Raw genomic sequence first — 16,119 nt, 5'->3', positions numbered from 1 at the left:
AGCCTTGACTTTGATCCAGAATGCCAGCAGAGATGTTATGTCAAACATACTTTTCAGTCCACCATCATTTGCAAGCTCGATGAGTTGATCTCCTTCCCGTTTTGACATGGATGAAGCGCGGGTAATGACCTCGCGTGCTTTCGAGCTCCACAGTGGCCATGACAGGGAATGAGGAAAGGTGCAGCTGACTCACATCACCAAATCATATCGTTTCCTCGCGGCCCAGTAGCGCATGTCTTGCGGGTTCCGCTGCTCTACCTACCTTATCACCAATTGACTATGTCCCCACCCCCTACCTCCCTTAACACTAATCGACCATGTCCCCACCCTCTACCTACCTTAACAGCAATCGATCACGGCTCCACCCCCTACCTACCTTATCACCAATCGACCATGTCCCCACCCTTTACCTCCCTTAACATCAATTGACCACGTCCCTTCCCCTACGTCCCTTAACACCATTCAATCATGTCCCCACGCCCTCCCTCCCTTAAAACCAATCGACCACGTCCCCACCCTCTCCCTCCCTTAACACCAATCGATCACGTCCCCCACCCCCACCTCCCTTATCTCCAACAGATCATGTCCTCACCCTCTACCTCCATTAACAACAATCGACCACGTCCCCTCCCCACTCCCTTAACACCCATTGATCACGTCCCCACCCCCACCTCCCTTATATCCAATAGATCACGTCCCCACCCCCTACCTACCGTAACACCAATCGACCACGTTCCCTCTCCCTAGGTCCCTTTACTCCAATTGACCATGTCCCTACCCCTCCCTCCATTAACAACAATCGAATAAGTCCCCCACCCCTCCCTCCCTCAACACCAATTGACCACGTCCCCTCCCCCTCCCTAAACACCAATTGACCACGTCCCCACCCCTTCCCTCCCTTCACACCAATTGATCACGTCCCTCACAATCACCTCTCTTATCACCAATCGATCACGTCCCACGACCCCCTATCTCCCTCAACACCAATCGATAACGTCCCCACCCCCTACGTCCCTTAACACCAATCGACCATGTCCCCTTCCCCTCCTTCCCTAAACACCAATTGACCATGATCCCACCCTCTATCTCCCTCAACACCAATCGACCACATCCCCACTCTCTACCTCCATTAACACCAATCAATCACGTTCCCCACCCCTACTTCCCTTCAGACCTTTCGACCATGCCCCCCCACCCCCCACCTCCATATGACAGGTAACCGTCCGGAGATGTAGAAGCTGCTCGCCACAGACAAGACTTTCAAGGCTAATGGGCATCCGCTGGACAGACAGACTATGGCTCCAAGCGGCCATGATGCTCGTGGCCCAGCAGATCTTCCCAACTCCTATACTCAATACTTTGATTTATGAATGCCAGGATGCCAAAAGCCTTCTTTACAACCCTGCCTACCTGTGACGCCACTTTCAGGGAATTATGTATCTAAACTCCCAAATCCCTTTGTTCCTCCACACTCCTCAGTGCCCTACCATTTACTGTGTATGTCCTACCTTGATTTGTCCTTCTAAAATGCAACACCTCACATTTGTCTGCATTAAATTCCATCTGCCATTTTCTGGCCCATTTTTCCAGTTGGTCCAGATCCCTCTGCAAGCTTTGGAAGCCTTCCTCGCTGTTCACAATGCCTCCAATCTTAGTGTCATCAGCAAACTTGCTGATCCAATTTACTGCATTATCATCTAGATCATTGATATAGACAACAAACAACAATGGTCCCAACACAGATCCCTGAGGTAATGCGAGTAGGCTCTTTCCACAGGTTAAGAGAGATAAATATGAGAGGACATAGCTCTAGGGTGAAAGGGGAAAGATTTAGAGGGAACATTAGGGGGAACTTCTTCACTCAGAGAGTGGTGAGAGTGTGGAACGAGTTGCCATCTGATGTGGTAAATGCTTTTAAGCTTTAAGAATAAATTGGATAGATACATGGATGGGAGAGGTCTGGAGGGTTATGGACTGGGTGCAGGTCAATGGGACTAGCGGAATAAAGCTTCAGCACAGACTAGAAGGGCTGAATGGCCTATTTTCTGTTCTGTAATGTTCTATGGTTCTATCCTCTGGTACAAACATTGGGACGATCCTCAGGAATTTTCCCCTCTCACTCACACAACTCATACAACACGGACTGGAGGATATTGAGGGAGGCTGCTATCTACGCTCATCATATTATCATTATCATTGCTGAATATGCAGCATTGGTGACTGGCTATATAGGAAAATGCATCGAGGACATTACCATGATTAAACAGTCCACCGACTGGGCAAACCGGAGCCATGACTGACGCAAAGGTTCATGCACTGTTTCGGGATCAGGATGCTGCCTTCAGATCAAGTGACAGGGAGACCTTCAGATCAAGGTCAGCCATAGTCTCAGCTCCTGTGCCATCAGGAAGGCGAAATATGAATACTTGTAGAAAATTCACAGACATCTTTGTAACTCCAAGGATATATGGCACATGTGGTTTACAAACCAAAACAGATTATGTCAACCCTACACATCAACAACAGTGATGCCTCCCTTCCTGAAGGCTGAATGCAGAATTTGACTGAGAAAAGACCTCTCTCCACCTAAGGAACAGGCACCCTGTCTGGCCAAGGCCAACAAGAGGAGAATCCGACCAGGGTAGACCCACGCTGCGCCGCGTGGCTGGACTACACACCTGGTCAGGTGTGCAGCTCAGCTAGCAGAGCTCTTAATGGACATCTTTAACATTTCCACTCTCCTTACAGGTTTCATTGTAGGATATTAGGCCTAAGAGAGAGATGGTGACTGGCCAAAATGATTACTGCAGAGAGCCACTGACTTCAACAATCATCAAGTTAATTAGTCATATAAAATACCACTTTCCAGCTACATTGGACCCTTTCCAGTTCACCTACAGTTCAAATTGATCCACTGATGATGCCACAGCCTCAGCCTTCTACTCTGTCCTGTCCCACCTAAAAAATTATGCCTCATATGCTTGGATGTTGCTCATCAACTTCAGCTCGGCAGTTAAGATGACCATCCCTCAGGGGCTGGTGGGTAAACAGTCCTCGTTGGGACTCAACACCCCTCTTAGAAACTGGATTTTGGACTTGTAGATGGAAAGACCCCAGTCTGTCCGAGTTGGCACAACACTTCAAGTTCTGTCACGCTGAATATTGGTGCCTCCCATGGCTGTGTGCTCAGCCCACTGTTGTTCACACTGCTCACAACTGCACTGCTAGATCCAGCTCAAACCACATGAATTTCGCTATCAACACAACAGTGGTTGGCCTCATCAGCAACAATGATGAGTCAGCATACAGAGAGGAGATAGAGAGGCTTGTGTTACGTACCCCGTAACTGGGTTGCCAAACCAGTAGAAATGGATCACTCAGTTGGAGTCTGGATTACTAGAACTAAGAAAGTTTTATTAAAGAAACAAGCAACACAGTAATCGAAAGGATAATAAATGCAACAGTTCAGCAATGATAAACACACATGTGCACAGAATTAAGATAACAGCATCAATCAAGCTCTATCGTTGTCTAGGGGTAAATGACCAATTTCAAAGTGACACAAAGTCCAGTTCAATTTAGTTCAGTTCGCAGTAATCGTTGCCATGGCGATGGACAACGTGGGGGGAGGGAGAGAGAGAACGAGAACGACTGATCATTCAGAACGGCTTCCACTCACAGACCGGCGATATTGCTCACAAGCAGCTTTCGGGCGAGTCCTTTGTGATGTCACCTGAGGTCACCGACTGTGACCCCTCCTCCAGATGCGGTCGATCCTCTGCAGTGAACCCGGCACCCAAGCGAGGGTGGACACACACCGGGTTCCCACTGATCGTACCTTTCCACCCTGTGCGTTTATGTCCCGGTACTTCCCACTGACTTGTGAGAGGCGCACTGCTTCCAGGGTCTCGTTACCTCGGGTGTCGTGTGTGTCCTGCCTCAGTGAACCTGTCCCTTTTTATCCCCCTGCTGGGGTATCGCCTGTCCATCACTTCAAACAGTTCAGGGTTCAAAGGGGGAGCCGATCTTGACAATACCCAGACTGATGGCTCCTTCATTAACACCTCCAAATGCTGCTTCATTGTGTTCCTTATATCTCCCCTTAGGACAGGTGGCAGACCAACTGCTGATCACACAGGACAGCTAACATCTATTCTTGTCACACTTCCCCCCTTTAAGGATTTTTATCGGGAGGTAAAAATTACAAACATGAATACATTATTTGATACACACACAAATATACATCTTTATCAGCTATTTGGCTAACACCGCGAGTTTGAAGTTGTCAACACCTTGACAGACAGTCAGCCATCACATTTTCCATCCCTTTTATATGTGGTATTAATAATCCCTTAGACCAGGCTCCAACTTCATAGTGGCCAAAAACACTGATGAATTGCGATCAATGTAACCTCTCATTTAGTTTTGTCCCGGACCACAATAACAAGGGTCGTCCCATTCCGACCTAGTTTTCTCTCGCAAGGGCTTAGTAGGAGGGGGTGGGGTAGTGACCGCAGAGTTATTGCAAAACTTCCTACAGTACCCCACCATCTCCAAGAGCCTTCTGAGGGCCCTCTTGTCTGTCGGGGTTGGGAGGTCAGCGATAGCCTGCACTGTAGCTTGCATCACTGCCAGCTGCCACTGTGTCACCACAATTCCCAGGTAAGTGACCTCGCGTGGCCGAACGCATTTTTTTTCAAGGTTCACTATCAAGCTGGCTTCAGACAGCCGTATTAAATTGCCAATACACACCTCTGTGTTCATCAGCCCTTTAGTCACTTAATAACTCATTCCATATGACTGTTGTTTACTAGGCTGGCCTATTGTAACAGACACCACCCAACGTCCCAGTTCTTTGCATCGCCCTGGGACAATCAAACACACGGGTGCGAGTCGTTTAATTACTTCTCCTAAAGAGTCGCTTTGTTCGGGAATTAAGGGAGAGACCTTATCAGTAGACCTGGCCAAAACAATAGCCTTCTCCCATCTGATCGATACCATACTAATCTTTTCAAAATGGTTTTTTTCTCTTATCAGGGGGCCCCGAGCTTCACTGATTTCCACGCTAACCCCGACTAGGTTTGTTAGCATATCAAAAGCCTGTGACCGTCTCAGTTCGCGTCGGCCATAATCAATAACATCCTCCCCCATGGGCAGCCAGTAAACCTCTTTCATGATTCCACCAACTGTTTCCTCCAGCACCGCAAAATGTCCACCGGGGGGTACCTCGTGGGCCAGGTTAAAAACCTCATCCCCATAACTCTTTTGCACCACCCCCCCATTCCTCATCTGTGGGCACGGCACTTGGTCTCCCTTGCTTCCTTAGCACTTCCTCCTCCGCACAATAGCCTACTAGTTCCCTTGTTAAAGCTGTGTCAGAGAGAGCTGTCTCTGCCGAAACCATCAGCCCCTCGTCTTGCTCCTGCGCTTGCACAAATTCTTTCCTGGCTACTGCTACGTCTGTCCCAGCTCTCTCACTACCTCTTGTCTCACTACACTCCTTCTTTTCATTTTCTACCCCCTTCTCTTACAAGGTTGGCAGAAACGTTTCAGCTAAATTTACCACCGCAGCTAAATTCACTACCGCAGCCCCATGATGAACCTGTGAGTCCATGGGCGGGGCCTCAATGCTGGCAGGCTGACCTGTCAATCTCACGACTGGGAACACGATTCTCCCGGCGAGGTCATTACCGAGCAAGACTTCCACGTCTTTCATCGGTAATTCGGACCTCACCCCGATCGTGACTAGTCCAGAGACTAGGTTGCTCTGTAAGTGTATCTGGTGCAAAGGGACTGACTCTGTCCCTTCCCCAACACCTTTGACCTTTACCTCCCCAGTCTGGGTCTCTGAGCTAAACTCTAATACACTCTTCAGTATTAGTGACTGACACGCTCCCGTGTCTCGATCCGCACTGGAACTGGTTTTAACCCCTCCTTCGCTGACACCAATCCGGCCGAGATAACCCTCTCGCGCCCTTCCTGAACTTTGGCAGACCTGTCCTTCCCTAGCGGTTCGCTTAACAGCTCGATACAGCCAGTCAAAATCGCTGTCTTCCCTTTTCCCGTCTCCTTCTTTGGGGCAAAGCACCTGGACGCAAAGTGTCCGACTTTCCCGCAATTATAACAGACGACCCCAGGAGACTTCCTGCCAGACTGCTCCCGGTCTACCTTATCCTTCTCACTAGTCCCCGGCTTACTTTTTGACTTTTCCGGTGAACTCTCCCCGCCGTCCTGACTACCCTTCTGGTAGCCTTTACTCGGGGCAAACTTCATTTTATGCGTCAACGCATACTCATCCGCTAACTTAGTTGCGGCTAACGTGGCTGCCTCCTTCTCATCTAGGTAGGGTCTCATACCCTCAGGGACACAACCTTTAAACTGCTCAATCAGGATCAGCTATAGCAGTTTGTCATAATCCCCCTCTACCCCCTTTGAGGCGCACCAACGCTCACAATATGTCTGCATCTCTCAGGCAAACTCCAAATACGTCCCACTGCTTCCTCGCATTCCGGAACCTCTGCCTGTATGCCTCCGGGACCAACTCATAAATCCTGAGGATGGCCTCTTTCACCACCTCATACCTCTGGGCATCTTCCGCGGACAAAGTGGAGTAAGCTTCTTGGGCTTTCCCTTTCAGTACACTCTGAAGTAAAACAACCCACTTATCCCTCAGCCAGTCCTGGCTTATAGCCACTTTTTCGAAGTGGAGAAAGTACCGATCCACGTCGGTATCGTCAAATGGGGGAACCAGCCTAACCTCCTGGGTCGCCCGGAACCCTCCACCTTGGTTCGGCACGAGCCCCTGCTCTGCCCTTAACCTTAACTTCTCCAATTCGAATTCCCTTTCCCTCTGTTTCTCCTCTCGCTGCAACTGTCTCTCTTTCTCTTTCTCTTCTCTCTCCAACTGTCTGTCCCTCTCTTTCTCTTCCCGCTCCAACTACCGTACCCGGAACTCGTGCTCGAGTCTCAGTTTTTCAAGCTGCACCTGTACCGCATCTCCAGCAGGTTTTTCAATAGACACCACCTCCAGCTCGCCTTGGGGAAACACACCTTTAGATACATTGTGCTCTACGATAGCTCTATGTATCTCCTCTCTCCTCATTGTCGACTTCCCGTTCGCAAGATTCAACCGTTTGGCCACAGCTACCAATTCCGATTTCCTGGCATCCTCTAATGCCTCCAAGGTCAGCGCCTTTATAAATTCCTCAGCCTCCATGTCTGCTGTTTGTCTTTTCTTTCTTTCGGGAATTTTGACCCAATCAATTTACTCCGTCCCAAATTTAGCGTTCAAAATCGCGGACGAGAACCCCACTTATGTTACGTACCCCATAACTGGGTTGCCAAACCAGCAGAAATGGATCACTCAGTTGGAGTCTGGATTACTAGAACTAAGAAAGTTTTATTAAAGAAACAAGCAACACAGTAATCGAAAGGATAATAAATGCAACAGTTCAGATAACAGCATCAATCAAGCTCTATCGTTGTCTAGGGGTAAATGACCAATTTCAAAGTGACCCAAAGTCCAGTTCAATTTAGTTCAGTTCGCAGTAATCGTTGCCATGGCGATGGACAATGTGGGGGGAGGGAGAGAGAGAACGAGAACGACTGATCATTCAGAAACGGCTTCCACTCACAGACCTGCGATATGGCTCACAAGCAGCTTTTGGGTGAGTCCTTTGTGATGTCACCTGAGGTCACCGACTGTGACCCCTCCTCCAGATGCGGTCGATCCTCTGCAGTGAACCCGGCACCCAAGCAAGGGCGGACACACACCGGGTTCCCGCTGACCGTACCTTTCCACCCTGGCCGTTGTCTGATACTTCCCACCGACTTGTGAGAGGTGCACCGCTTCCAGGGTCTCGTTACCTCGGGTGTCGTGTGTGTCCTGCCTCAGCGAACCTGTCCCTTTTTATCCCCCTGCTGGGGTATCGCCTGTCCATCACTTCAAACAGTTCAGGGTTCAAAGGGGGAGCCGATCTTGACAATACCCAGACTGATGGCTCCTTCATTAACACCTCCAAATGCTGCTTCATTGTGTTCCTTATCTCTCCCCTTAGGACAGGTGGCAGACCAACTGCTGATCACACAGGACAGCTAACATCTATGTCACACTTGTCAAATGGTGTGAGAACAACCACCTGAGTCTCAACATGGATAAGACAAAAGAGACAATTGTGGACTTCAGGGAGGTGCAGGTTGACAATTCTGCATTGCACATCAATGGTTCTACTGTGGAGAGAGTGAAGAGCACAAAGTTTCTTGGTGTGCAAAAAGTGGACAGTCAAACCTGGATCCACAACACCTCCTCATTTGTCAAGAAGGCACAACAGAATCTACACTTTCTGAGGAGATTAAATCATGCAAGCCTCCCCACCTCTGCCCCCCCCCCCCACATTCTAATAACTGAGAATGTCCTGTCTGGCTGCATCATTGTGCAGTATGGAAGCTGCAAGACATCTGAAGGTACGACCCGACAGATGATAAAAAAAACTTCCGAGATTATCACCAGAGTCCCCCTCCCTCCTATTTGTGACATTTCCCATGAGTATTGTAGACAAAGATCCTTGCACCCATTCCACAGTCTCTTTGACCCACTACCAGGACTAGGACTGTCAGACAAGGTCACAGTGTCTTCTCTACATCTGCCACCACTGAGGTCTCATCACTAGGATAGAGAGCTGTTTGCTGTACCGTTTATGGTTTATCTGCGCTCTTCATTCCATACATTTTGAATTCTATTTTATTTAAGTATTTATTATAATTTTTGTTTTATATTCTGTGAATGAAAATGTTTTGTGAGTGAACCATTGTCCAGAAGAACATTGTTTTGTTGTGATTGAATATATGTACAGCCATATGATAATAAACTTGAATCCACAATGGGGAGTTAGGCCACAAGGCTGCAGTTCATATTCAGCCGGATTTACTGCTGCTATTCCTGACATGGGGGTAAATTTAAAATTGAGCTTTGGATTTGAAGATTCAGGCTGGCATTATCCTTTCTGACACCAGGGAGCACTCACGCCTCATGATTGCTCTTCTTCCCTGACCCGAGCTCTGATCAAAGAGAGACCTGTTATCACAAAGCGGATAGCTGTGATTTCAGCCTCATTACAGAGTACCCCTTAAAATCCCCAAAGGGGGAGCATAGCCTTCTCCTCCTCAGTATAATATAGGGCATATAATTTCATCTCCATCATTTTGGAATGACACTAGCAGTAAATGCCAGATAGATCCTGATGTAGACTTAGATTCAGATTTATTTTTTAGTCACATGTATATCAAAACATACAGTAAACTGTGGTCGTTTGCTTTAACAACAACACACCTGAGGGTGTGCTGGAGCAGCCTGCAAGGGTTGCCACACATTCCGGCACACACAAATCATTCCCATAATGCTCAGCAGGACCACATAGAGCAAACAGATAACAACAGCAGCAAAACAAACCTCTTCCTACCCCCAATACCCCATCGGAGATTACTGGCCCTTGACCTCGGGGATCCCATGTCTTTGGTGTCAGCACCTGTCACCCTGATCTCCATTCGGGATCACTGGAGTCCTAAATTTGATCTACTGACCGATGTTGGACTATGGTTGGAGGACTACAACTATGGCCTCTGACCACAGCATATCTGTGATAGCTGCACCACACTTCACGGGTCTATCAGTACTTGGTCCTGCTCCCAGTCAAGCACAGCTCCTCACTCTGGAAGGTCAGCAGACCAGAGGAGGTCATTCTTTGGGTTTACGTTCTTCCTGCAGCAGTCTAACTGTGGAGTGCTGTTGGGAACAGCCCACAGAGAAGCCTGCTGCAGGCACTGTGTGATTGTAAACCATGGCTCTTTCAAGCAATGATTGTCACACGCTGCTCCTGGAGTAACACCAGTCCTAGCTCACACAGCAGTCAGATTTGACTCAACTGGTGATAGCAGACCAAACCTGGTCATGTGTAAATGACACTAGCAGTATCAGCCCCTTCTCTCTCCCCTTCTGCTTGCAATTCATGGTGAAAAACGTTACTGATAACACTTCTCATGAGGTAAATTATAAACTATCACCACAAACAATGAAGAGGTGAGTGGAGGCGAAGTTGCCTCGAGGGATGAGTCATGCTGGTGTGTTGCAAAGTTGCAGCCTAACATGTTCGAGATGATTTCAGAGATGAAGATGGAAATGGAGCAAGTGATTTGGAGAAGAATCTCTCCAATCTATATCTCTCCGCAGACTCTCTGTATCTTCTGCACAATTTGCTTTTCCAAACTTAGATACACTACACTCGGCCTCCTTTTCCAGATCATTAATTATATCCTGAACAGTTGTGGGCCCAGCACGAACACCTGTGGCACACCGCTCACCACTGATTGACATCCAGAGTAACACCCGTGTATTCCAACTCTCCGCTTTCTATTAGTTAATCATGCCAATACATCGCCGCCAACTCCATGCATCCTTATCTCTTATCTATTAACTCTTTTATGTGGAAGCCTCTGAAAATCAAAGTAAATAATGTCCATCTGTTCCCCTCTATACACTGCACTCATTATATCCTCAAAGAATTCCAGTAAGTTTGTCAAACAGGAAACACACATCAAAGTTGCTGGTGAACGCAGTAGGCCAGGCAGCATCTCTAGGAAGAGGTACAGTCGACGTTTCAAGCCGAGACCCTTCATCAGGACTAACTGAAGGAAGAGTTAGTAAGAGATTTGAAAGTGGGAGGGGGAGGGGGGAGATCAAAAATGATAGGAGAAGACAGGAGGGGGAGGGATGGAGCCAAGAGCTGGACAGGTGATTGGCAAAGGGGATATGAGAGGATCATGGAAGGATAGGCAAGACTGAGAGACCGCTTTGCTGAACACCTACGCTCCGTCCGCCAGAGAAAGCAGGATCTCCCAGTGGCCACACATTTTAATTCCACATCCCATTCCCATTCTGATATGTCTGTCCACGGCCTCCTCTACTGTAAAGATGAAGCCACACTCAGGTTGGAGGAACAACACCTTATATTCCGTCTGGGTAGCCTCCAACCTGATGGCATGACCATTGACTTCTCTAACTTCCGCTAATGCGCCACCTCCCCCTCGTATCCCATCCGTTATTTATTTTTATACACATTCTTTCTCTCTCTCTCCTTTTTCTCCCTCTGTCCCTCTGACTGTACTCCTTACCCATCCTCTGGGTTTTTCCGCCCCCAAGTCTTTCTCCCCGGACCTCCTGTCCCATGATACTCTCATATTCCCTTTGCCAATCACCTGTCCAGCTCTTGGCTCCATCCCTCCCTGTCCTGTCTTCTCCTATCATTTTGGATCTCCCCCTCCCCCTCCCACTTTCAAATCTCTAACTCACTCTTCCTTCAGTTAGTCCTGACGAAGGGTCTCGGCCTGAAACGTCGACTGTACCTCTTCCAAGAGATGCTGCCTGGCCTGCTGCGTTCACCAGCAACTTTTATGTGTGTTGCTTGAATTCCCAGCGTCTGCGGAATTCCTGTTGTTTTTGTCAAACAGGACCTGTTTGGCTAAATCTATGCTGTGTCTGCCTGTTGGATTCATTTCTTCCAGATACCTCACTATTTCTTCTTTAATGAGAGCTTCAAGCATTTTCCCAACAACAGACGTTAAACTAACTGGCGTACAGTTACTTGTCTTCAGCACAGATCCCTTTTTGAACAGTAACGTGACATTTACCATCTTCCAATCTGCCGGGAGATGCACAGAGTCCATTGAATTTTGCTAAATTTGGTTCAGAATGTGGTTGATGGCTTTTATTGTTTGAATAATTTGTGTTGTTTTTTACTCTTTCTCCATGATATTTACAACTCAGTCAGTCCAGACCCATCCATTCACCCAGAGACATTTACAACTCAATCAGTCCAGACCCATCCAGTCCAAACGAGACATTCACAACTCAGTCAGTCCAGACCCATCCAGTCTGAACGAGACATTTACAACTCAGTCAGTCCAGGCCCATCCAGTCCCACCGAGACATTTACAACTCAGTCAGTCCAGACCCATCCAGTCCGACCGAGACATTTACAATGCAGTCAGTCCAGTCCCATCCAGTCTACACGGAGACATTAACAACACAGTCAGTCCAGACCCATCCAGTCCCCCAGAGACATTTACAACTCAGTCAGTCAAGACAAATCCAGTCCCCCACAGACATTCACAACTCAGTCAGTCTAGACCCATCCAGTCCCCCAGAGACATATACAACTCAGTCAGTCCAGGCCCATCCAGTCCCCGGAGACATTTACAGCTCAGACATTCCAGACCCACCCAGTCCCACAGAGCATTCACAACTCAGTAAGTCCAGACTCATCCAGATCCAGTCGCACAGAGACATTTACAACTCAGTAAGTACAGACCCATCCAGTCCGACCGAGACTTTTACAACTCAGTCAGTCCAGACCCATCCAGTCCCACAGAGACATTTACAACTCAGTCAGTCCAGACCCATCCAGTCCCACAGAGCATTTACACCTCAGTCAGTCCAGGCTCATCCAGTCCGATCGAAACATTCACAACTCAGTCAGTACAGACCCATCCGATCCGACCGAGACATTTACAACTCAGTCAGTCCAGGCCCATCCAGTCCGACGAAGACATTTACAACTCAGTCAATCCAGGCTCATCCAGCCCCACGTAGAGATTTACAACGCAGTCAGTCCAGACAATTCCAGTCCCCCAGAGACATTTACAACTCAGTCAGTCTAGACCCATCCAGTCCCCCAGAGACATATACAACTCAGTCAGTCCAGGCCCATCCAGTCCCCGGAGACATTTACAGCTCAGACATTCCAGACCCACCCAGTCCCACAGAGCATTCACAACTCAGTAAGTCCAGACTCATCCAGATCCAGTCGCACAGAGACATTTACAACTCAATCAGTCCAGACCCATCAAGTCCGACCGAGACATTCACAACTCAGTCAGTCCAGACCCATCCATTCCCCCAGAGACATTTACAACTCAGTCAGTCCAGGCCCATCCGGTCCCACAGAGAATTTACAACTCAGTCAGTCCAGACCCATCCAGTCCCCAAGAGACATTCACAACTCAGTCAGTCCAGACCCATCCAGTCCGACCGAGACATTTACAATGCAGTCAGTCCAGACCCACCCAGTCTCCCAGACCATTTACAACTCAGTCAGTCCAGGCCCATCCAGTCCTATGGAGACATTTACAATGCAGTCAGTCCAGTCCCATCCAGTCTACACGGAGACATTAACAACACAGTCAGTCCAGACCTATCAAGTCCGACCAAGACATTTACAAATCAATCAGTACAGACCCATTCGGTCTCACAGAGCATTTACAACACAGTCAGTCCAGACCCATCCAGTCCCACAGAGACATTTACAACTCAGTCAGTCCAGACCAATCCAGTCCCCCAGAGACATTCACAACTCAGTCAGTCTAGACCCATCCAGCCCCCAGAGACATATACAACTCAGTCAGTCCAGGCCCATCCAGTCCACGGAGACATTTACAGCTCAGACATTCCAGACCCATCCAGTCCCACAGAGACATTTACAACTCAGTCAGTCCAGACCCATCCAGACCAACTGAGATATTTACAACTCAGTCAGTCCAGACCCATCCAGTCCCCCAGAGACATTTACAACTCAGTCAGTACAGACCAATCCGGTCTCACAGAGCATTTACAACTCAGTCAGTCCAGATCCATCCAGTCCGACCGAGATATTTACAACTCAGTCAGTCCAGACCCATCCATTCCCCCAGAGACATTCACAACTAAGTCAGTCCAGACCCATCCAGTCCTATGGAGACATTTACAATGCAGTCAGTCCAGTCCCATCCAGTCTACACAGAGACATTTACAACACAGTTAGTACAGACCTATCCAGTCCGAGCGAGACATTTACAACTCAGTCAGTCCAGACCCATCCAGTCCCCAGAGACATTTACAACTCAGTCAGTACAGACCCATCCAGTCCCACGGAGACATATACAACTCAGTCAGTCCAGACCCATCCAGACCGACCGAGATATTCACAACTAAGTCAGTCCAGACCCATCCAGTCTCCCAGAGCATTTACAACTCAGTCAGTCCATTCCCATCCAGTCCCACGGAGACATTTACAACGCAGTCAGTCCAGTGCCATCCAGTCACCAGAGACATTGACAACTCAATCAGTCCAGACCCATCCATTCCCCCAGAGACATTTACAACTCAGTCAGTCCAGGCCCATCCGGTCCCACAGAGACATTTACAATTCAGTCAATCCAGACCCATCCAGTCTCCCAGAGACATTTACAAATCAGTCAGTCCAGATCAAACCAGTCCCCCAGAGACATTCACAACTCAGTCAGTCCAGGCCCATCCAGTCCCATGGAGAGATTTACAATGCAGTCAGTCCAGTCCCATCCAGTCTACACGGAGACATTAACAACACAGTTAGTCCAGACCTATCCAGTCCGACCGAGACATTTACAGCTCAATCAGTACAGACCCAGTCGGTCTCACAGAGCATTTACAACGCAGTCAGTCCAGACTCATCCAGATCCAGTCGCACAAAGACATTTACAACTCAGTAAGTACAGACCCATCCAGTCCGACCGAGACTTTTACAACTCTGTCAGTCCTGACCCACCCAGTCCCACAGAGCGTTCACAACTCAGTAAGACCAGACTCATCCAGATCCAGTCGCACAGAGACATTTACAACTCAGTAAGTACAGACCCATCCGGTTCCACAAAGACATTTACAACTCAGTCAGTGCAGACCAATCCAGTCTCACAGAGCATTTACAACTCAATCAGTCCAGACCCATCCAGTCCGACCGAGACATTCACAACTCAGTCAGTCCAGACCCATCCATTCCCCCAGAGACATTTACAACTCAGTCAGTCCAGGCCCATCCGGTCCCACAGAGCATTTACAACTCAGTCAATCCAGACCCATCCAGTCCCCCAGAGACATTTACAAATCAGTCAGTCCAGACCCATGCAGTCCGACCGAGACATTTACAATGCAGTCAGTCCAGACCCACCCAGTCTCCCAGACCATTTACAACTCAGTCAGTCCAGGCCCATCCAGTCCCATGGAGACATTTACAATGCAGTCAGTCCAGTCCCATCCAGTCTACACGGAGACATTAACAACACAGTCAGTCCAGACCTATCCAGTCCGACCGAGACATTTACAACTCAATCAGTACAGACCCATTCGGTCTCACAGAGCATTTACAACGCAGTCAGTCCAGACCCATCCAGTCCCACAGAGACATTTACAACTCAGTCAGTCCAGACCAATCCAGTCCCCCAGAGACATTCACAACTCAGTCAGTCTAGACCCATCCAGCCCCCAGAGACATATACAACTCAGTCAGTCCAGGCCCATCCAGTCCACGGAGACATTTACAGCTCAGACATTCCAGACCCACCCAGTCCCACAGAGCATTTACAACTCAGTCAGTCCAGACCCATCCAGACCAACTGAGATATTTACAACTCAGCCAGTCCAGACCCATCCAGTCCCCCAGAGACATTCACAACTCAGTCAGTCCAGACCCATCCAGTCTCACAGAGACATTTACAAATCAGTCAGTCCAGACCCATCCAGTCCGACCGAGACATTTACAACTCAGTCAGTCCAGACCCATCCAGTCCCCCAGAGACATTTACAACTAAGTCAGTCCAGACCCATCCAGTCCTATGGAGACATTTACAATGCAGTCAGTCCAGTCCCATCCAGTCTACACAGAGACATTTACAACACAGTTAGTACAGACCTATCCAGTCCGAGCGAGACATTTACAACTCAGTCAGTCCAGACCCATCCAGTCCCCAGAGACATTTACAACTCAGTCAGTCCAGACCAATCCAGTCCCCCAGAGACATTCACAACTCAGTCAGTACAGACCCATCCAGTCCCACGGAGACATATACAACTCAGTCAGTCCAGACCCATCCAGACCGACCGAGATATTTACAACTCAGTCAGTCCAGACCCATCCAGTCCCCCAGAGACATTTACAACTCAGTCAGTCCAGACCCATCCAGTCCCACAGAGACATTTACAACGCAGTCAGTCCAGTGCCATCCAGTCACCAGAGACATTGACAACTCAATCAGTCCAGACCCATCCATTCCCCCAGA

The sequence above is a fragment of the Mobula hypostoma genome, chromosome 26 (genome assembly GCF_963921235.1).
Source record: "Mobula hypostoma chromosome 26, sMobHyp1.1, whole genome shotgun sequence".
In the NCBI taxonomy this organism is placed as follows: domain Eukaryota; kingdom Metazoa; phylum Chordata; class Chondrichthyes; order Myliobatiformes; family Myliobatidae; genus Mobula; species Mobula hypostoma.
Note: the sequence above shows the minus strand (reverse complement) of the source record.